Source organism: Oryctolagus cuniculus, chromosome 1 (assembly GCF_051225735.1).
Source record: "Oryctolagus cuniculus isolate XC-2025 breed Fujian yellow rabbit chromosome 1, ASM5122573v1, whole genome shotgun sequence".
NCBI lineage: Eukaryota > Metazoa > Chordata > Mammalia > Lagomorpha > Leporidae > Oryctolagus > Oryctolagus cuniculus.
In genome coordinates, this window is record NC_142867.1 from 188,829,208 (window position 1) to 188,853,714 (window position 24,507).

Sequence of the window (24,507 nt, forward strand, 5' to 3'; positions counted from 1 at the left end):
AACAGGTTACAAATGCAGCAATCAGGTAAGGTTTGCATTCTGCTTCAACCTTACCCCTTTCCGCAAGAGCATTCCTCTACAGTCATCATCAATCAGTGGGCAGCATACTGAACAGGCCAAGAGGATTGGAACAATAAAATAACTGGTTTATTTCACTAAGCATAATAGTCTCTAATGGCATCCATTTTGTAGTGAAAGACAGTATTTCATTCATTTTATGGCTGAGTAGTATTTCATAGGGTGTATATACACTACAGTTTCTTTACCTAGTCATCAATTGATGGCCATCTGGGTTGATTCTATATCTTAGTTATTGTAGATTGAGTTGTCATAAACTTGGGGTAAAGACAACTATTTCTTATGATAATTTCATTTCCTTTGGGTAAATTCCCAAGAGTGGGAGGCTAGATCATATGGTAGAACTATTTTCAGATTTCTAAGTAATCTCCAGACCATTTTCCATAATGGTTGTGTTAGTTTATTTTCCCACCAACAGCATATTAGGGGACTTTTTAGTCTATATTCTCACTTTTTAAGACCTAAAAATGAAATAAGTCCTTGATTTAAATTGATTAGAAGAGCTGCTTGAATTGTTAGGAATGGAAGAGCAGAAATTAAAAGAATGCTGATTTGTTTGCCGGCACTGCAGGCGGAGGATTAGCCTATTGAGCTGCAGTGCAGGCCTTCATTATAATTTTTTAAAGCATTTATTTTATTTATTTGAAAGGCAGAGTGACAGAGAGAGGGACAAACAATTACAAAGGGCTCTTCCATGCATTGATTCATTCCCAAAATGACCTCTACAGTCTGGAATGGGCCAGGCTGAAACTCGAGACCAGGAACTCATCTGCATACTCCGCATGGGTGCTGGGACCCACGTGCTGGAACCATCTTCCGCTGCTTCCCCAGGCCATTAGCAAGGAGCAGGGTAGGAAGCAAAAATTTACATTCAAAACAAAGTAAACAAATAAACAAAATGAAATGTGATTTGATATCCATGCTTAAGTGATATACAAGCTACTTTGCCTTCTAAAAGAAATAACTGAAGTTAAAACAACATAAGTCAATTTTAAAAACTAATTTTAGGAGTTCAGAAAAAGAATTTGAATGTTGAGTGACTTGATATCCACTCTTCAGATGTGCGTTTAAACTGAAGTGATCCACTGGTATGTCAAAACAAAGATGATATTGTCATTAACTATCTTGATTCTTCCTTACATAAAGTGAGTTACTTCTGAACATGAGAATATGGATTTTTTTATTTCTTTATTAGACACAACGATTTTATATGAGGATATATTACATTTGAAACCAGAAAAGTATAAAGTTATTTACATGTTCATTGATTCTTTAAGATTTATTTTATTTATTTATTTGAAAGAGTTACAGAGAGAGGCAGAGACAGAATGATGGGGTGGAGGGGTCTTTCACTCCCCAAAGGGCTGCAATGGCGGGAGCTGAGTTGATCCAAAGGCAGGAGCTTCTTCCAGGTCTCCCAACTGGGTGCAGGGGCCCAAGGACTCGGGCCATCCTCTGCTGACTTCCCAGGCACATCAGCAGGGAGCTGGATCAGAAAGTGGTGCAGCCAGAACTCGAACTGGCACTCTTACGGTATGCCAGCGCTGCAGGCATGGGCTTTATCCCACTGTGCCATAGCACTGGCAAATTTACATCTTTTAAAAATGCATTCCCAAACTGTCACAGGATTCCAACTTTCATTTTATAACCAGTATCTTACTCTTTAATGCTTAAGTTGCTTCTACATTTTTACTACTGTACCCAAACTCTAATACCCTATGTCTTTATATAGATTTGGGAGATAGATTGTTTAGATAAATTCCTATTAAAAACTATAAATGTGTATTGTTAAGTTGGTTCTCAGAAAGTTTCCTCTAATTTAAACACCAGCTCTAATGTACATGAGAGAAATTTGTGTAACTTGGCAGGTGATTTTGCTTTTTATGGTCTTTGATCACTTCGTTGATGAAAATAAAAAGTTATACAAAGATGGTTTTAATTTGCATTTATTTCAACACTTATTAAACTGTGTATTATCTCTATTTTACATGTATTACTTTGCACTTTAAAGGAAACTTTTATTGTTTATTTATCAAAAAAATTCTAGAAGGCATCCCGAATCAAGTACAATATATTTTGAAATTGAAATTAAATTATATGAACATATTTTATTTCTTTCCACTTTAATTTTCTGGTTGCAACATCCTTGTTATATGTGCATTCTCAGAGAGATAATGTTAAAAGTGTGACCCTGTAGAATCAAAAAGCAAGATAATTAACGGCAGGTTAGTACAGTAGTCTGAATTGTGTCCTTTAAAAAGAAGTGTACAAGTTCTATCTCATCCTGTCCTTATGAATGAAAGCTTATTTGGAACTAAAATTGGTCTTGGAAAATGTAATCAATTTAAAGTGAAATTGCACTGGATGAGTTTGAGCTCTAGATACAGTAGGCATTCAGACTCAGAGACATAGAAAAGATACATGGAAGAACTATGTCTTCTGCAGATACTAGAAAAAAAAAAGTATGGAAAAGATTCTCTTTGGGTGTCAAGAATGAACCAACACTGATGAAATCTTGATTTAGGACGATAAACAAATAAATACTTTGTTTGTTTTAAGCAATCAAGTTTGTGCTACTCTGCTATGGGAGCTCTAGCAAACTAAAACAATTGTATAGTAAATAATCAACAGAGACAACTTTTGAATAGATATGGAACGGGATAAAGTACATAAGCTACTGTTTCTTGGGTGTCTGTCATATCCTTCATACAAATGAGTCTTAAATGTATCTCATTAGGACTTATCAAATTTAGGGAAATATGATCCCACATTTAAAATATCAAAATCAGGGCTTATAAAACTTGAGTAACATACTGTGTGTGGGAACACAGATAGGATTTCTTAGATAATTCCCAAATTGCAATAAAATAGCAACAGTTATCACCTTTTTTGCTGAATATTTTTCAGTCTCAATACTTTTTCGAGGACTGTTCTAGACACTGTAAATTCAGAAGTTTCCAAAGCAGATAAAAGTACACTGAGGAACTTCAGTATAATGGAAGCAAACTATCATAAATAAATGAAATTTATATTCATTATAACAGCAATGGAAAAATTTAACACAAGGACAGAAATTTTTAGAAGTAATACTCAGTTTTTAAGAAAAACCTTACTGAGTAAGTGGCATTTGAACAAAACCATGAATGACAAAGGGGAAAGTCTAGTCATGCAAATACCTGGAGGAAAGAGTTTCAGAAAAAATGGCAAATGGCAGGTTACAGGGCAAGGGTGAGGAGTGGCTTGGGTGACATTGTAGCTGGAAAAGGTGAGTAAGGAGGGAGATAGGTAAGTGATAGATAGTAGATAGGTGATTAGGTAGATAGATAGATAGATAGATATAGATAATAGGAAGCAAAAAGCATACATGTTTCTTTGCATCAGGTAAGCATTTGGATTGGAAGGAAATAACATCTTTTGGCACATCCAGGAGTGGTTGTTCTCGTTACTGTTTGTTTGATGTGATCACTCAATAACTATTTCTTCTTCCCTTTTCCCACCAAGGTATACTAGGTATTGTGGAAGTGATAACTTGTTTCATTTAGACATTGAAGCACCATATCAAAACCCCTTACAGAGGGGTATATATTCCATGAAGACACAAGATATAGAGCCTGATACAGTAGAAGAATTATATTTAGTATTATCTTTGGAAAAGATGTGATTGTTCTATCTCCACCTGCATGTGGGTTGTCTCATGAGGATTTGATAAATGTATAGATTTTTAAAAAGGTATGTGAGAATATTGGATGAATAAAGTTGAAGTCTTTTTATAAAAAACTACATTTAGTTCTTATTTACTCTTGCATTACTTTCTTTTGTGTAATCACGATCTTTCTCCACTCTCAGTCCACGCACCTCTGAAGAGTGGCTATGAACTCTGAATGGAGGAATGAATGGACATGTGACTCAGGCTGAGTGAATCCAATGTAGATTTTTTTCTATGAGAGTTTGAGGATACACACATAACTAATACCCATTCAGAATCATTAAAAGTTAAAGAGATCTTTTCCTGGATTTATTAGGAGATGTTCCAGGCACTTGTTAAATATGGAAGAATGAAAAGCTAGAATTGTTGAGAAGCACTATGTTTGGAAGGTAAATCGCAAAGACAAAACTGAGAGATAAGTAAACTCTTAGCTAAGTTCCATAGTGTTTTAATCAGCACTTAGGAAACTGAGTTGTATCCATACCTGTCTTAATTGCATAACAATTAAATTCATTTTCTATCATTGTTGTGTAGGCTGCTTTGAGCAGGATGTTAATCATATACAGTTAAGATTAAAAAAACAGGCCGGCGCTACAGCTCAGTAGGCTACTCCTCCACCTTGCGGCGCTGGCACACCGGGTTCTAGTCCCCGTCGGGGCGCCGGATTCTGTCCCGGTTGCCCCTCTTCCAGGCCAGCTCTCTGCTGTGGCCCAGGAGTGCAGTGGAGGATGGCCCAGGTGCTTGGGCCCTGCACCCCATGGGAGACCAGGAGAAGCACCTGGCTCCTGCCATCGGATCAGCACGGTGCGCCGGCTGCAGCGTGCCGGCCATTGGAGGGTGAACCAATGGCAAAGGAAGACCTTTCTCTCTGTCTCTCTCTCTCACTGCCCACTCTGCCTGTCCAAAAAAAAAAAAAAGATTGAAAAAACAAAACAAAAAAAAAAGCTTAAGTCATTGAATAAGTTCAGAAGACCCTGTTGTAAATCCAAATGATGTGATTATCTTGAATCTTCTCTATTGAAGCATTCTCTCTTCTGTTCTTACGCAATGAACAGCTAAACATCCTAAAGAGGTGTTACGGGTTTTACAGATGATTTGTAGTAAATCTTATCCCCTGAATGCTAGATGCAAAAAAAAATAGGACTTTATATCCCTCACTTGTCTTTATATTTTCTCTTTAGCAGTATTCATAGTTTGATTCTAAATTAGTTAAATGATTTCTTGTAAATAAATACACAGGGAATGAACAAGAAAAAGTACATGATAATGTCTTTCTGGCAGGTATATTTCCTATTGAAATTATTTATCATTGTCTAATCTTTTCATTGTTAGAGTCCAAGACCCACCTTAAGTCCATCTCCTCTGAGCCAGTTCTGCTGTTTAAATTCCTTCTGCTCTCTCCATTTTTCTTTCATAGTATGGTATTTTTTCCTGTCATGTTGCTATTTGTTGTTAATAAATTCCAAGGCATAACCAGTGCATGCAAATCACAATGTTTTTATGAGAAGAGGGGTTTAGTGCCAGTACAGAGATTTATGACACCATATATTTTTAACTCACTATTAGTCACACAGGCATTTTAATGTAGAGATTAATTTTTAATAATGCTTCTATTTGCATCTCTGGACTTATTGATTTGAAACAGGGTGGTGGTAGTGATCAGGATATCTTTTTATAGTTAAAAGAATGTTAAGAAAGTCTTTCACAGAAAGCCACACATTTCTTGCAGTCATATTCACAGAGCAAAAAAAATAATTTTTTGTTTGAAAATGATGATAGTGGACATATTATGTGCCTGATCGAAGCTCAGAGGAGACTGCATAACATATTCATTTGACAATAGCAAGAAAGAACTCATTTTGTCTCTTTTCTATATGAAAAATACACAAAATAAATGCTGAGAGCCATAACCTTTTTGAGAGTATGAACATTTCATGGTATAACTTTCTTAATTACACTCACTCACTCAACCAGAAACTAACTTCTGTTGCTTTTTGAAATTTGTAATTGTAATACATGGGTCAATAAAACACTATCAAAGCTGTGCTAGCAGTGTATTATTAAGTTTAGCTTTCATTAGAGTTCAAGAAGCAAATGTCCTCTTCAAACAGAAATATTAAATGATCAGAAACTAGTATACACACAATTATAATGAATACACCAAAATAATAAATATCTGAATTACCAACAGCCTATATAGAATGACAAGTTATTGGTATTACTTTAAAAGATAACCTCATTTTGGTGCAAAAAAATTTGAAATCTATGAATAATTTTCTCCTAATACACATTTGAAGTTCCCTCATATGTGCATGTAGAAAATGTTATCATGATAAATTGTAGTATGCCAATAATTGTTATTACTTGGTGGTATGACTGTAAGTGTTTTTATTTTCACTTTCACTTATTCATATTTTTAAGATAAAATATATTTTATGCATTTTGGATAAACTATACATTAAAATATACTCTGACAGGTACAGTGAAGGACACGTAACTAAAGCATAATCAATTCCTGCACTCAGGAAGGGTGAAAAGAATAATCCATGTGAAACTGTACAGGAGTTGCACAGATTTCATTAAATGGAGACTTTCTTTTGTAGCAACAATGGATTGGGTTAATTGAGCTGTCATATTCCTTAAAGCATGACAACCAGGAAAGCTGTGCAAAATATATATGTATCCTCCTAAAAGCATAAAATAGTTAGCAGGTGTTATGAACTTAATTGTTTCTACCCAATTTCATAAATTTCTAGCCCCAATGTGGTGGTATTTAGGGGTGGACACTTTGGAAAGTAATTAAGTTTAGATGAAATCATGAGGCTGGAGCCCTCATGATGTTATATATGTATATATCCCTCAGAAAGAGAGAGAGAGAGAGAGAGAGGGAGAGAGAGGAGGGAGGAAGGATCCCTCTCTCATATCGTGATTCAGCAAGAAAACAGCTGTCTACAACCCAGCATGAGGGTTCCTCACCACAGATCATAACTTCCAGCAATTTGACATTTGACGTAATAGCCCCCAGAACTTTGAGAAATCTCTGTGGTTGCCTTAACCTAACCTATACAAACTATGGTATTGTTTTATTTATTTATTTATTTATTTGGTATTGGGGGCAGAACTTATCCACTATTGGCTCACTCTCCAAAAGGTAAGAAGAAGGACAAAGCTGGAAGTCAAAACTCAGTTGAGGCCGGCGCTCAGCTCACTAGGCTAATCCTCCGCCTTGAGGCGCCGGCACACCGGGTTCTAATCCCGCTCGGGGCGCTGGATTCTGTCCCGGTTGCCCCTCTTCCAGGCCAGCTTTCTGCTGTGGCTTGGGAGTGCAGTGGAGGATGGCCCAAGTGCTTGGGCCCTGCACCCCATGGGATGCAGGAGAAGCACCTGGCTTCCAGCTTTGGATCGGCGCGGTACGCCGGCCACGGCGGCCATTGGAGGGTGAACCAATGGCAAAGGAAAACCTTTTTCTCTGTCTCTCTCACTGTCCACTCTTCCTGTCCAAAAAAACAAACAAACAAAAAAAAAACAACTCAGTTGAGATCTCTCATGTGGATGGCATGAACCCAATAATTTGAACCATGATCACCACTCCCTTGATTTACAATAGCAGACAGGAATCAGGAACCAGAGTCCGATATTGAACCCATGGTCTCTGGTATGGGGTGAGGGTGTCCTATCTAGTGTGTTAACCATTAGGCCAAATACCCACACTATAAGTGCTTACTTTTTAATAGTTTACCTGTTTGTCTTAGATTCTAGAAGCATTTGTATGTATTATGTGATTATCTGAGAGATGAAGGAAAACACTGAGAGACAAGTAAGCATTAAAATTGTTACTGAGAATGAAGATTTTCTGTTGCCCTGGAGAACATCTGGAGGTTGCAAATGATGATGGCTCTAGTAAAACAGCTCCTGCTTAGTGCTGGGAATTAGAAAGGTTGCAGGATTTGAGGGGAACTGAAACCAAAACAACTGTCATATGAACTGTACTGACTTCGAGTCATTTGGGTAGTTTAGAATAATCTCAAACCTTGAAACTTGATGATTCCAGCATTTCAGGGCTCCCAGCTGTGTTTATTCCGAAACAGAAGTGCATATGTAGACTATCTGAGGGAAAATATCATCTCAGGTCTCACTGTTTTTATTTTCATTTCTAAAATTCATTGTCCTACTCCATCAAATATAACCAGACCAATAAAGAGTTAAAACAATCTCAATGAGAATCTGCACAAATGTAAAAGAAACAAACTTTAGATATTACAAATGCTAGAATTAGCATTATACATAGTAAAATATGTGCAATTGATGTGATCAGACAGATACATTTTAATGCAAGCTAAGTGAAAGTTATGAATAATTGCACCTATGAAATCTGTTCTTTTCACATTAATAATTTTTAAAAAATAGGTCCTATTAAATATTTGAAAATAATAAATAAGAAATTCAAAATTAATAAAAACCAAAATTAAGATCATAATGTGGGGTGGGTATTTGAATTAACTGTTAGATCTGCATTTGAGATGCCTACATCTTAACCCAGAGTGCCTCATTTGAGTCCTGCCTACACAGCTTCTAATCCATCTGCCTTCTAATGCACACTGTGGGAGGCAGCAGATCATGGTTCAGGTACTTGAGTCCCTGCCACTCACACAGTGCACCTGGATTGAATTCCAGGTTGCTGGCTTTGTCCTGGCACAGTCCTGGCTGTTGCAGTCATTTGGGGAGTGGACCAGCAATGAGAAGTTCTCTCTATCTGGCCCTCTGCTTTTCAAATATAATGAAATTATCTTTAAAAATAGAGCATAATGGATAGATCTCATATCAGACCAAAGGAAACAATCCTATATGAGACAAGCAGATGAAATGTAGAAGGAATAAGAGAAAATAGAATAAGAAAGACTAAGATTAATTTGGTTATAATGTGAAGGACAAGTCAAAGACAATGGCCAAAGTAATATGTAAAGAGACAAAGGGTAACAATCTCCCCATTTGTTGGATACTATCATTCACAAGTGCAAAAGTTCCAATAAAAGTAAATTTATATCTACAAATACTATAGTGAAAGTTCTGGAAACAAAGATATTGGGGTGTGACAGGTATGGCTGGAAACACTTAAATTAACCAGAAAAAAGTTTTCCTTCCAGGATCATCACATTAGGCACATAGGTGACTTCAATTTAAACATGAAAGCTAAAAAAGTTTTAAAAAAGCAGCCAACCTAAAATTACCTAATTGAAAATATCCTTTGAAGTTTAGAGTAAAATACATGCACATAAATAAAACAAAAAGAAGCTTACATAAAAATAAGTATTAAAAACTGAGTTTAGCTAGAAAGAAAAAAAAACTCAAATGGGAAATGACACTTAGAAAGCTATAAACAGGAATTCAAAAGAAAGTACATGTATAACTTTAAATGGGCATAAATTTTTAAAATAATATGTTTTATAATAACCATAATCATAATATTTCTTTTGAACTATTAGCAATTAAATAAAATTAAAATTTGGTAAGATTCCTAAATTCTTAAATGAAAAAGAAAGCGAAAATTACTAGTTAACATTAGAATTTAGTAAATGAAACATTTGAGTTTTAATCTTCAGAACTGAAGTGTTTATCACAGTAACAGATGAAATAAAAATGAATAAGGGAATGAATAAAGAAACCAAAAAGGAAGAAAAAAGAAAGGAATAGGTAGAACAGAGACAAAAAGCATTTTAACACAGAAGGTCTAAACTACAATAATAACCGTCACTTAAAGGGTAAATGGACTAGGGACCTGCATTGTGGCACAGTAGTCTTAGGTGATGCCTGCAATGCCAACATATAATGCAAGCACTAGTTAGAGGCATGACTGCTCAAGTTCTGATTCAGCTCCCTGTTAATGTTCTGGGGAAAGTAGTGGAACATGGCCCAAATGCCTGTATCCCCTACCACCTACATGGCAGACTCAAATGGAGTTCAAGGCTCCTGGCTTTGGCCTGGCCCAGCCCTGGCTATTGCAGCCATTTGGGGAGTGAACCAGTGGATGCAAAATCTCTCTGTCTGTGTCTCTCTATCGCTGTAACTCTGCCTTTCAAATAAATAAATAATCTTTTAAAATAAAGTGTAAATGGACTAATTGTTATCTTTAAAAAGTGATGTTACTAGATCTTTAAAAGGTGATGTTACTACATCAGATTCAGAAATAAAGTCTAATTTCAACTTTAAAAACACAATGGAGGCCGGCGCCGCGGCTCACTAGGCTAATCCTCTGCCTTGCGGCGCCGGCACACCGGGTTCTAGTCCCGGTCGGGGCGCTGGATTCTGTCCCGGTTGCCCCTCTTCCAGGCCAGCCCTCTGCTGTGGCCAGGGAGTGCAGTGGAGGCAGGGAGTGCAGTGGAGGATGGCCCAGGTGCTTGGGCCCTGCACCCCATGGGAGACCAGGAGAAGCACCTGGCTCCTGGCTCCTGCCATCTGATCAGCGCGGTGTGCCGGCCGCAGTGCGCCAGCCGCGGCGGCCATTGGAGGGTGAACCAACGGCAAAGGAAGACCTTTCTCTCTGTCTCTCTCTCTCACTGTCCACTCTGCCTGTCAAAAAAAAAAAAAAAAATGGAAATTAAAAAATAAAATAAAAATAGCAAAGCTAGAGGATGGTAAAAGGTAATCCAAGTGGACATGAACCAAAGAGAGCTTATATAATTTTATTAGCATCACACAAACAATTGCTAAATTAAGATTATATCTGTATACTAGTCTCAATGGACATTTAAATGCATACATTATTATTATTAAAAGACTTATAAATGTACAAGTGCTTTAAAAAGTCACAAAAATGCAATTAAATCATGATTTTTATTTTGGTGTGAAAAATGTTAAAATGACATATGTAAGGGGTCTTCAAAAAGTTCATGGAAAATTTGTATTATGAGAAAATTGCATATGAATTTTGGTAAGTTTTATACCATAATACATTTATCTTTACATTGCATTTTCAAAAAAAACTTTTCAAATTATCCTCATAAATAAATAAAAGTAACAACATTAAAATAAGAAAAATTAATTCAAAATAATTGAAGGAAATATTTTTAACAAAACTGTTTCATACCATTTTAACAAAAAATAGTGACTCTAAAGAACACTTAAAGGGTCGGTCAGCACTGTAGCATAGCAGGTAAAACTGCTTCCTGCAGTGTAGCATCCCATATGGGCACCAGTTCAAGTCCTGGCTGCTCCACTTCCAATCCAGCTCTCTGCTATGGCCTGGGAAAGCAGTCCTTTGGCCCCTGCACCCATGTGGGAGACCTGGAAGAAGCTCCTGGCTCCTGGCTCCTGGCTTCAGATCAGCGCAGCTCTGGCCATTGTGGTCAATTGGGGAGTGAACCAGAGGATGGGTGATCTCTCTCTCTCTCTACCTCTACCTCTCCTTTTCTCTCTATGTAATTCTTTCAAATAAATAAATAAATCTTAAAAAAAAAGAACACTGAAAGAGCTTGAATATCAAACACTTTAATGGACAAGTAGAATATTATATACAATCACTGCAATACACAATAAAACACATATACACTATTTTTTAAAAATTACTGTATGCTGGACCACAAAATCAGCCTCAGGAAATGTCAAAGCTTTGAAACAAGAATATGGGGCTGGCAATGTAGCATAGTGGGTAAAGCCCCAGCCTGCAGCACCAGCATCCCATATGGGCAAAGGTTCAAATCCCAGCTGCTCCTCTTCTGATCCAGCTCTCTGCTATGGCCTGGGAAAGCAATGGAAGAGCGTCCAAGTCCTTAGGCCCCTGGATCCATATGGGAGACCCAGAAAAAGCTCCTGGCTCCTGGCTTCAGATCAACTCGGCTCTGGCAGTTGTGGTCATTTGGGGTGTGAACCAGTGGATGGGAGACCTCTCTCTGGCTCGACCTCTCTCTGTAACTCTTTCAAAAAAAATATTAAAAAAGAAAAAAAGAAACAAGAATATGCTTCTATTACAATGCAACCTAATCAAAAATTAATAATACGAGCTTGCATATAAAAAATCTCTCCTATGTATTGAAATTTAGAAATATCTCTCAAAACCTTTTATGATAATTGGTATTTAAGAATTCTTTGAGATTAAAAATAACAAAAATAAAGCTTGAAGATTTTTTGGATTGCAGATCATGTAGTATATATATAAAAATTTGTATCTTGGCAGATAATAAACATTTTTCTTTATTTAGAAATATACATAATTATTTCACATCTATCTTATTTACATCTTCATCTCAATGTTTTTCTTTACCTGTCTTTCATGAAACATTCAAAACTTTGTTTTGCTGGATTTTTCTAGTATGCTTCAAAACATGAATGTTAGCATATTTTCCATTGAAAAATAGCCCTTTTTTACCCCAGGAGAAAATAAGTCTGATTTAACTAATGTTTTGACAAGGACTGATTGTGACAATTAGGATAAATAAGCATAATCTTCAGCTGTGAAATTTTAAAGACAATTTTAAGATGAATTAAAACATTTTATTAAAAATATTTTATTGGAAAAACATTAAAATTAATTAATATTCTCAACTCTTTTTGAATACTTCATGATAATTATGTCTATTATAATTAAGACAATAACTGGAAGATAAATCCTTTTTAAAAGAGTTCCTTAAAATGAATATATGGAGTGAACTTAGTGATGAATACAGTTTTGTCCAAACTAGCTGGTCTCTAACTTACTGTTTTCAAAAATTTAAAATAGTCTCCTTGGCTAGTCACTAAATGAAAGATCATTAAGAATTATTTTTATAGCATATGAATTCCATTATGTATTTTGGACAGCTCTCAAACTCTGGACAATTTTATAATTATGAAAATAACTATTTGCATTTAATTCTTTATATTCCAGTCTGTGATTTATGAAAATATATTCATTTTGTACTAATATTTGTTAAAATGAGAAATGAAATAGAATTAGCAAATCATTTTATTCTAGTAATATTCTTAAATTGATAAATAACATGAATATACAAAGTTTAGTATATCATAAAAATTATTTTCCTCTACATTACCTTTTTTATTTAATGATTATATATCAAAATGTATATTCATATTCTTAAGGTTCATTCTTACATTTAGTAAATGAAATGCTAATTTTAACTACAAGAATTTAATTTTTTTTTTACAGGCAGAGTGGACAGTGTGAGAGAGAGACAGAGAGAAAGGTCTAAGAATTTAATTTTAACATTTAGTGTTTTATATCATAGGAAATTTTTAAAAACGAATTAATGTAACATTGTTTTAAAGAATTAGAACTGGAGAGTGGTTGTTGCAGAATCTTATTAGAGCTTATCAGTTGAATATTAGCATTTCCTATATACATATGAGGAAAAACTCTTGAATTTACATTTTAGATTTTTTTACTTGCTTTTGTAAAATTTCCTCAACAGCAATTCATTCAACAATCAGTGACGCCAAAACCCAGCATGTGTCATGGTGTGTGTGTTTGGGGCTAGAGGGATACATAAGCTTGTCAATGCCTAATAGTAAGATGGAGAATATGTTAGGGTTATTTTCTTTTAAAAACTGGGAAAGAAGATGAAACAGTGGTCCCATTCTTGTGCCAATGATCAAAAAAATTAAAATTAGGAGGAAATCATATATTGTCTGGCAATTACTCTGATGTAGTGCCTTGCCTTAAAGGTTTGCTAACACTCTGTGAAAGTTGCTTGTATCCACAATTTATATTGACAGAGATCATTAGAAATTGTACTGCAGACTAATGCTTTTAAAATTATGGATCTTTACTGGGTCATTAGCTTAGCTTTGTCTAAGTTTATTTTCGTTAATTATAACAATGTAGAACAGAAAATATCTGTGTTTCTCATTATTAATAAGAATAAACATTGTTTTGAGAATTTTTTTAAAGATGTATTTATTTATTTGAAAGTCAGAGTTAAACAGAGAGAGGAGAGGCAGAGAAAGAGACAGACAGACAGACAGAGAGGTCTTCCATCCGCTGGTTCACTTCCCAATTGGCCGTAATGGATGGAACTGTGCAGATCCGAAGCCAGGAGCCAGGAGCTTCCTCCAGGCCTCCCACGTGGGTGCAGGAACCCAAGGACTTGGGCCATCCTCTACTGCTTTCCCAGGCCATCGCAGAGAGATGGATCGGAAGAGGAGCAGCTGGGTCTTGAACCGTTACTTCAGGTCAGGGCTTTAACCCGCTGTGCCACAGCACCGGCCCCGTTTTGGAAAATTTGATGTTGGTCATGTTTATATTTGTGTAATAACTTGTATTGAAAATGTATTTCTTACTTTGTACATTATCTGTACTGTTTTATGTACTATGTACATAAAAACAGGCACCTTAGTATCTTAGCAATAGAATATAGGCTGATATTCAGTTTTCATCAAGTTGGCTATGAATTTCTTCTCAAAAGCAGTTTATTTTCTCTTTGTATTTCAAATTCTGAAACACTGAGCTCAACTTGGAGTTAATTTACAGAAGGGATTGTAAGATCTGTTTCTCAAGGATAAGTCAGCATGATTAATACTTTTAAGGACAATCTTGCTGGCACAAAAATGAAATTAGAAAATCAAATGAATTTCCTGAGACAGGTTGAATTTTTCCAAACTGTGCGGTAAGTTGAGTCAAACATTGTGATGCAAGGTCATTTGGTTTTGTGTTGCATGACCTTTGAAAAAATGCTTCATATGTTATGTTTGCAGAACTTTTCTGTAATGATAATAGTGACTAATTATAGTACTCATGTAAACCCAAAAAGATAAAAAAAATATTTGGAACTATTGAAAAACCTGTAGAATCCCAGGAGACATTCCAATTCAATGTCCTGGGGTGAGGAGCAAAGGATAAGAAAGAGAAGTAACTGCTCATTACAGATAAAGTTTGGCTATTACCACCCTGTCTCGTTACTTTTGATAATCCCAATGTAACCATCAATTTGTTCACCCCTACCCACAGAAACATACTCCTTAGTGCACCTTTCCAAACTTCAGTATATTTTTCACCTATTTTTTTTTTTTTTTTGACAGGCAGAGTGGACAGTGAGAGAGAGAGACAGAGAGAGAAAGGTCTTCCTTTTGCCGTTGGTTCACCCTCCAATGGCCGCCGCTGCAGCCGGCGCACCGCGCTGATCCGATGGCAGGAGCCAGGATCCAGGTGCTTTTCCTGGTCTCCCATGGGGTGCAGGGCCCAAGCACCTGGGCCATCCTCCACTGCACTCCCTGGCCACAGCAGAGAGCTGGCCTGGAAGAGGGGCAACCGGGACAGAATCCGGCGCCCCGACCGGGACTAGAACCCGGTGTGCCGGCGCCGCAAGGTGGAGGATTAGCCTATTGAGCCGTGGCGCCGGCTTATTTTTCACCTATTAAGATCATCTGGTAAAGTTAAAAAAGGGAGACATAATGTAGTGTGGGAGCACAAAGGAGAAAAGATATAATAAGTTATAACCATCAATGAGAACATCTCTTTTCTCAGCTTAGAGACTGGGAACCAAAGATTCACAAAGTACATGAGCACTATATGGAGATGTGCAATACATGTTTCATCCTGATTTAGGGCTTTAGTGCACACTTTCACCAATTCCTATAACATTGCTAATTTTTCAAAAAGATTATCTACTTTTTTAAAAGGAAGAGTGACAGAAAGAGACAAAAAGAGAGATAGTCCATTCACTGGTTCACTCCTCAAGTGGTTGCAAAGGCTGGAGCTGGTCCAAGATGAAACCAGAACTCCCTCCTGGTCTCCCATCTTCGGTCACAGGGGCCCAAGTAGTTAGACCACCCTTCAGTGCTTTCCCAGGTGCATTAGTGGGGTGTTGAATGGGAAGCAGCACAGCTAGAATTCAAACCAGTGCTCTGATATGGGATGCTGGTGAAAACTTTGCTCAGTGCACAACAATGCCTGCTAATGGCTTCATACTAGAAATACCTGTATAAGGAGAAGACCACACTCTGGAATAGATATAAATAGTCTCTTAGAGGAGAATGCAATAATTTCCTAAATGTTCTTTTTTTATTTTTATTTTTATTTTTTAAAGACTTATTTATTTGAAAAGCAGAGAGAGAGAGAATCTTTCATTTCTTGGTTCATTCAGCAAATGGTCACAATAGCCAGGACTAGGCCAGGCTATTGCCAGGAGCCAGGATCTCCATCCTGGTCTAGCACACGGGTAACCAGGGCTAAGTACTTGGGCGATCTTCTGCTGCCTTCCCAGGTGCATTTAACAGGGAGCTGGATTGGAGGTAGAACAGCTGGGATGCTGGGATGGCAAACAGCACCTTAAACTGCAGTGCCATAATGCTTGCCCCTACTTTTTTTTTTTAACTTTTATTTAATGAATATAAATTTCCAAAGTACGACTTATGGATTACAATGGCTTCCCCCCATACCGTCCCTCCCACCCACAACCCTCCCCTTTCCCACTCCCTCTCCCCTTCCATTCACATCAAGATTCATTTTCGAGTATCTTAATATACAGAAGATCAGATTAGTATACATTAAGTAAGGATTTCAACAGTTTGCTCCCACACAGAAACATAAAGTGAAAAATAATAGATGATTTTTTTTAAATGATGATGAAATCAGATCAGACCTATTGTCATGTTTAATCTCAGTGAGAGTCAAGTTGGGAATTGATAATTTCTTTTTTTTTTTTTTTTTTTTTTACAGAAGATCAGCTTAGTATGCATTAAGTAAAGATTTCAACAGTTTGCACCCCCATAGAAACACAAAGTGAAATATATTGTTTGAGTACTCGTTATAGCATTAAATCTCAATGTACAGCACATTAAGGACAGAGATCCTACATGAGGAGTAAGTGCACAGTGACTCCTGTTGTTGACTTTACCAATTGACACTCCTGTCTATGGCATCAGTAATCTCCCTATGCTCCAGTCATGAGTTTCCAAGGCTATGGAAGCCCTCTGAGTTCTCCGACTCTTATCTTGTTTAGACAAGGTCATAGTCAAAGTGGAGGTTCTCTCCTCCCTTCAGAGAAAGGTACCTCCTTCTATGATGACCTGTTCTTTCCACTGGGATCTCACTCACAGAGATCTTTTTGCCAGAGTGTCTTGGCTTTCCATGCCTGAAATACTCTCATGGGCTTTTCAGCCAGATCCGAATGCCTTTAGGGCTGATTCTGAGGCCAGAGTGCTGTTTAGGACATCTGACATTCCATGAGTCTGCTGAGTATCTCGCTTCCCATGTTGGATCACTCTCCCCTTTATTTATTCTATCAGTTAGTGTTAGCAGGTACTAGACTTGTTTATGTGCTCCCTTTGACTCTTAGTCCTTTCATTATGATCAATTGTGAACTGAAATTGATCACTTGGAATAGTGAGATGGCATTGGTACATGCCACCTTGATGGGATTGAATTGGAATCCCCTGGTATGTTTCTAACTCTACCATTTGGGGCAAGTCAGCTTGAGCATGTCCCAAATTATACATCTCTTCCCTCTCTTATTCCTACTCTTATGTTTAACAGGGATCAAATTTCAGTTAATTTTCAACACTTAAGAATAACTGTGTATTAATTACAGAATTAAACCAGTCATATTAAGTAGAACAGATAAAAAAACTACTAAGAGGGATAATGTATTAAGTTGTTCATTAACAGTCAGGGCTATGCTGATCAAGTCACCGTTTCCCATAGTGTCCATTTCACTTCAACAGGTTTCCTTTTTGGTGTTCAGTCAGTTGTCACCGATCAGGGAGAACATATGGTATTTGTCCCTTTGGGACTGGCTTACTTCACTCAGCATGATGTGTTCCAGATTCCTCCATTTTGTTGCAAATGACTGGATTTCGTTGTTTCTTACTGCGGTATAGTATTCTAAAGAGTACATATCCCATAATTTCTTTATCCAGTCTACCGTTGATGGGCATTTAGGATGGTTCCAGGTCTTAGCTGTTGTGAATTGAGCTGCAATAAACATTAGGGTGCAGACCGCTTTTTTGTTTGCAAATTTAAACTCCTTTGGGTAAATTCCAAGGAGTGGGATGACTGGGTCGAACAGTAGGGTTATCTTCAGGTTTCTGAGGAATCTCCAGACTGACTTCCATAGTGGCTTCACCAGTTTGCATTCCCACCAACAGTGGGTTAGTGTCCCTTTTCCCCACATCCTCGCCAGCATCTGTTGTTGGTAGATTTCTGCATGTGAGCCATTCTAACCGGGGTGAGGTGAAACCTCATTGTGGTTTTGATTTGCATTTCCCTGATTGCTAGTGACCTTGAACATTTTTTCATGTGCCTGTTGGCCATTTGGATTTCCTCTTTTGAAAAATGTCTATTGAGGTCCTTGGCCCATCTCTTAAGTGGGTTGTTGGTTTTGTTGTTGTGGAGTTTCTTGATCTCTTTGTAGATTCTGGTTATTAACCCTTTATCTGTTGCATAGTTTGCAAATATTTTTTCCCATTCTGTCGGTTGTCTCTTCACTCTCCTGACTGTTTCATTTGCAATACAGAAACTTCTCAATTTGATGCAATCCCAATAGTTGATTTTGGCTTTGACTGCCTGTGCCTCCCGGGTCTTTTCCAGAAATTCTTTGCCTGTGCCAATATCTTGAAGGGTTTCTCCAATGTTCTCTAGTAACTTGATGGTGTCAGGTCGTAGATTTAGGTCTTTAATCCATGTTGAGTGGATTTTTGTGTAAGGTGTAAGGTAGGGGTCTTGCTTCATGATTCTGCACGTGGAAATCCAGTTTTCCCAGCACCATTTATTGAATAGACTGTCCTTGCTCCAGGAATTAGTTTTAGATCCTTGATCAAATATAAGTTGGCTGTATATGTTTGGGTTGATTTCTGGTGTTTCTCTTCTGTTCCATTGGTCTATCCATCTGTTTCTGTACCAGTACCATGCTGTTTTGATTACAACTGCCCTGTAGTATGTCCTGAAATCTGGTATTGAGATGCCTCCGGCTTTGTTTTTGTTGTACAAGATTACTTGAGCTATTCGAGGTCTCTTGTGCCTCCATATGAATTTCAGCACCATTTTTTCCAGATCTGAGAAGAAGGTCTTCGGTATCTTGATTGGTATTGCATTGAATCTATAAATTGCTTTTGGGAGAATGGACATTTTGATGATATTGATTCTTCCAATCCATGAGCATGGAAGATTGTTCCTTTTCTTGGTATCCTCTTCTATTTCTTTCTTTAAGGTTTTGTAATTTTCATCGTAGAGATCCTTAACGTCCTTGGTTAAGTTTATTCCAAGGTATTTGATTGTTTTTGTAGCTATTGTGAATGGGATTGATCTTAGCAGTTCTTCCTCAGCCATGGCATTGTCTGTGTATACAAAGGCTGTTGATTTTTGTGCATTGATTTTATACCCTGCTACTTCGCCAAACTCTTCTATGAGTTCCAATAGTCTCTTAGTAGAGTTATTTGGGTCCCCTAAATAAAGAATCATGTCATCTGCAAAGAGGGATAGTTTGAGTTCTTCCTTCCCAATTTGTATCCCTTTAATTTCTTTTTCTTGCCTAATAGCTCTGGCTAGAACCTCCAGAACTATATTGAATAGCAGTGGTGAGAGTGGACATCCCTGTCTGGTACCAGATCTCAGTGGAAATGCTTCCAACTTTTCCCCATTCAATAGGATGTTGGCTGTGGGTTTTTCATAGATTGCTTTGATTGTATTGAGGAATGTTCCTTCCAAACCCAGTTTGCTTAGAGTTTTCATCATGAACAGGTGTTGTATTTTATCAAATGCTTTCTTGGCATCTATTGAGATAATCATATGGTTTTTCTTCTGCAGTCTGTTAATGTGGTGTATCACATTGATTGTCTTGCGCATATTAAACCATCCCTGCATACCAGGGATAAATCCCACTTGGTCTGGGTGGATGGTCTTTCTGATGTGTTGTTGCATTCTATTGGCGAGAATTTTATTGAGGATTTTTGCATCTATGTTCATCAGGGATATTGGTCTGTAATTCTCTTTCAGTGCTGCATCTTTTTCCGGCTTAGGAATTAAGGTGATGCTGGCTTCATAGAAAGAATTTGAGAGGATTCCCTCTTCTTCGATTGTTCTGAATAGTTTGAGAAGAATTGGAGTTAGTTCTTCTTTAAATGTCTGGTAGAATTCAGCAATGAATCCATCCATTTCTGATAGGTTTCCCTATTTGCTGGCATACAAGTCCTTGTAGTAATTTCTGATGATTCTTTTTATTTCTGTGGTGTCTGTTGTTACGTTTCCTTTTTCATCTCTGATTTTATTGATTTGGGTCTGTTCTCTTCTTTTTTTCGTTAGTTGGGCCAATGGGGTGTCAATTTTGTTTATTTTTTCAAAAAACCAGCTCCTCGTTTGGCTGATTTTTTGTAATGTTTTTCTTGATTCAATCCTGTTGATTTCTTCTCTGATTTTAATTATTTCTCTTCTCCTACTAGATTTGGGTCTGGTTTGCTGTAGGTTTTCTAGATCCTTGAGGTGAATTGAAAGCTCATCTATTTGGTACCTTTCCAATTTCTTGATGTAGGCACCTATTGATATAAACTTTCCTCTTAACACTGCTTTTGCTGTATCCCATAAGTTTTGGTATGTTGTGCTGTTATCCTCATTTACTTCCAGAAAGTTTTTGATTTCTCTTTTGATTTCTTCTATGACCCATTGTTCATTCAGGAGCATGTTGTTCAATCTTCATGTGTTTGCGTATGCTCTAGGGATTCCTGAGTTGCTAATTTCCAACTTCATTCCTTTATGGTCTGAGAAGCTGCATGGTATGATTCTAATTCTTTTGAATTTGCTGAGACTTGCTTTATGGCCTAGTATGTGGTCAATCCTAGAGAAGGTTCCATGTACTGCTGAGAAGAATGTAAAATCTTTAGCTGTAGGATTGAAAGTTCTGTAGATATCTGTTAGATCCATTTGGGCTATAGTGTCGTTTAAATCTACTGTATCTTTGTTGATCTTCTGTCCTATTGATCTGTCTATTTCTGAGAGTGGAGTATTGAAGTCCCCCAGTACTATTGTATTGGGGTCTAAGTCTCCCTTTAAGTCCGTTAATAAATCTTTTAGATAAACTGGTGCCCTGTAGTTAGGTGCATATACATTGATAATTGTTATATCTTCCTGTTGAATTGATCCCTTAATCATGATATAGTGCCCCTCTTTGTCTCTCTTAACAGTTTTTGTGGTAAAGTTTATGTTGTCTGATATTAAGATGGCTACGCCTGCTCTTTTTTCATTTCTGTTGGCATGGTATATCTTTTTCCAGCCTTTCACTTTCAGTCTGTATGGATCTTTGTTGGAAAGATGTGTTTCTTGTAAGCAGCAAATAGATGGGTTTTGTTCCTTAACCCAATCAGCCAATCGGTGTCTTTTAACTGGACAGTTCAGGCCATTCACGTTCAATGTGACTAATGATAAGTGGTAACTTTGCCCTGCCATTTGCCAAAGATAAGTTCTAATATATGCTTTGAATTCCCTGTGATCTTTTGCTGTGAGGTTTCCTTCCTTGGTTTCCTTCCTTTACCTTCTTTCATATTGATGACCGTGTATCTGTGTTTCTGTGTGTAACACATCTTTAAGCATCTTTTGCAGGGCTGGACGAGTGGCAACAAATTCTTTCAATTTCTGTTTGCTATGAAAAGTCTTTATTTCACCTTCATTCACAAATGAGAGCTTTGCAGGATATAATATTCTGGGCTGGCAATTTTTCTCTCTTAGTACTCGAGCTATATCTCACCATCCCCTCCTAGCCTGTGGGTTTCTGATGAGAAGTCAGCTGTGAGTCGAATTGGAGATCCTCTGAGAGTAATCTGACGTTTCTCTCTTGCACATTTTAGGATCTTTTCTTTATGTTTCACTGTGGAGAGTTTAATTACAACGTGTTGTGGTGAGGATCTCTTTTGGTCGTGTTTATTAGGGGTTCTGTGAGCTTCCTGTACTAGGATTTCTCTGTCCTTCTCCAAACCTGGGAAATTTTCTGCTAATATCTCACTAAAAAGGCCTTCTAATCCTTTCTCCCTCTCCATGCCTTCAGGAACTCCTAGAACCCGAATGTTGGGTTTTTTAATAGTATCCTGAAGATTCCCAACAATATATTTTAGATTTCTAATTTCCTTGTCTTTTCTTTGGTCTGACTGTATCCTTTCCTGTTCTCTGTCTTCTAAGTCCGATATTCTCTCTTCTGCTTCACCCATTCTGTTTGTAAGGCTCTCTATTGTGTTTTTCATTTGATCTATTGAATTCTTCAGTCACTATCACAGTTTCCTGTTGTACTAGTTGTTTCGTTTCATTTTGATTCCTCCTTAATATTTCATTTTCACGAGAGAGATTTTCTATCTTGTCCATTAAGGATTTGTGTAGTTCCAGAATTTGTTTTTGAGAACTTCTTAATGTTCTTATCAATTTTTTGAGATCTGCTTCTTGCATTTCTTCTATGTCATCATCTTCATAATCTTGAATTGGGGTGTCTTTTTCATTTGAGGGCGTCATGGTGACTTCCTTGTTTTTATTACCTCGGTTTTTGCGTTTGTTATTTGGCATATTGGAGATATTTGGTTTCTTCACTGTGGTGCTTTTTCTTGTTATACTATGACTCTAGATTAAGTGGACTATCTGTTTTTGATGGAGCCTTAGGGCTTGAGATGGGTGTGGCTTGAGAGCTCTGTTTGGTGTGCCAAAGGTGACACTCCCCGGTTAGGCATGGTAAATCTCTCTCTCTCTCTTTCTTTTTTTTTTTTTTTTTTTTTGATTCAAAAGGGAAGTAATTCCGCACAGCTGAACGAAGTTGGAGGTAGTTAGCAGGCAAATGATATACCCACAGGAGCCAGAGATCGAAAGCTCTTTCCCAAGGACCACACAGGGAATCTGTTCGACCCTCAGAGTGGGCTCAAATTCTCCTTCAGTCTCCCACTGGGTTGCCAAAGTTACGGAATTGTAGCGTCTTTGGAGAGTGCTCATGTGAATTCTGTGAGTTCTCTCCCCCACCGTCTTTTTTCACAGTCTCAGTTCAGTAGCACCACAAATTTACTAGGTCCTAATCTCCTGTTAATTTGCCCCGCCCAGAGTCAGGGTTTTCTGCTAGGCTCAGGGCCGGTGCAGACCTGAGGTCGCTCTGCTTATGAAGTATGTCCAAGATGGTGCCTGCTCTTTGTCTTGCTCACCCTTGAGAGGTGAGCGGAGAGAGAGAAACCCGTGTCCATACCAGTCACCTTTTTTTTTTTTTCTCTCTCTCACTCTCTCTCTCTTCCAGTTAGCCTGGTGAACTTTCCCCCCCCCCCAGGGGTCGTTCCCTCTAGTCTCCTCTCTCCACTTGCCTGCCGGTGTCTCGGGCTATTGAGGTTCGGCTCACCTCGCGTTCCAGCGCTGGTGTGTTGAGTCTGTCGCTGGTGTCCCGAACTGTGGGCTCCCACGCTCTCCATGCAGGTCCGCTGTGAATCACGCATTCCGGAAGAGTTTCTTTTGCTGTTTCCGCCCCTACTCTTCCTTGAACCTGCAGTATCTCCACTTTTATTAAACTATCTCTCCCCGGACTATCAGTGTGCTCCCTTCCTATTCCACCATCTTGCCTCCTCCCCCTAAATGTTCTATCAAAATTGTATTGAAAGCAATTTCTCCTGGCCTATTTGCTGGTTCCTTTTCTTACTCAACTTTATATCCATTGTCAAGTCAAATAAAAGCACAATGACACATAGCATCCATTATAAACTTATCTCTTGTATCTATGGAGTTGCTAGTTGCATGCTTTTTAAAGATAAAAATTTTAAAAGATACATTTTTCATAACAGGATATGGAAATAACTTAGGAATGGGCTTCAAGACTATTTGCCATGAATAGAGATCATAAATGGGTTGATAGAGAATTTCAATTTTGAGGAAGTAGTCTGTTTTCATTAAGAAAAATAGTTGTAAATAAAAATCTTATTCATTTTCATTTTGCATGCACCTTCTAGTCAAGAATTAGATTGCCAAGACAGTTTCAATGAAAGTTTATAAGGGCCTGCAAGATGTGTTGTATGTATTGACATGCCACCCAAAAATACAGAAATAATGCCTTGGATGACATTCTTGCTTTCATAAATGTGTGGCTTCTTCAGTCTTCACTGAAGATAAAATGAACTAATTGCATATATATTTTGCCTTACAGTGTCAAAGAATACCCACATTTTATATAGCTAGATGTATCATTAGTATACATATAAATAGCAATTATTTTTCAGTGCCAGCAATCTTATTATAAATGAAACTATTCTTATTGCATTTTAATATGTTACACAAATTTTATTTTCCAATTTTCTGTGACATTTTTAAAGTTTGTAATTTATCATTTTTCTGTATTTCAGAGGAATTGCATTATTGTGTACTTTATATTATTAAAGCAAAAATAATTTGAATATCTATGAATATCATACATGTTTAGGCATTTTTTCTGGGCATCTTTCCAACATCTAATAGCTTAAATAAAAGTTATTAGTTTTAGAATTTTCTCATATATTTGGACCCTTACACCCTTCCTATGATTTGGAATGGTTGTTTTCCATTAAAATGTTTTACAAAAACAAATTATCTACATCATTATTTCATATATTTAAGTAATATGTGTGTACAAATAGTAAACAAAGTGCAAAAACAGTACTGTGATTTGTTATTGTAAAATACTATTCAGTTTAGCATAAAGGAAGGCAAACAGTTGAGAACAATCAAAAATTAGCTGAACTTTGCAAAACATTTAGCACATCACATATGATCAAGGTAAAGTCTTTTCATTTCACAAGAAAAAAATGAAGTGTTGATTTTAAATTAG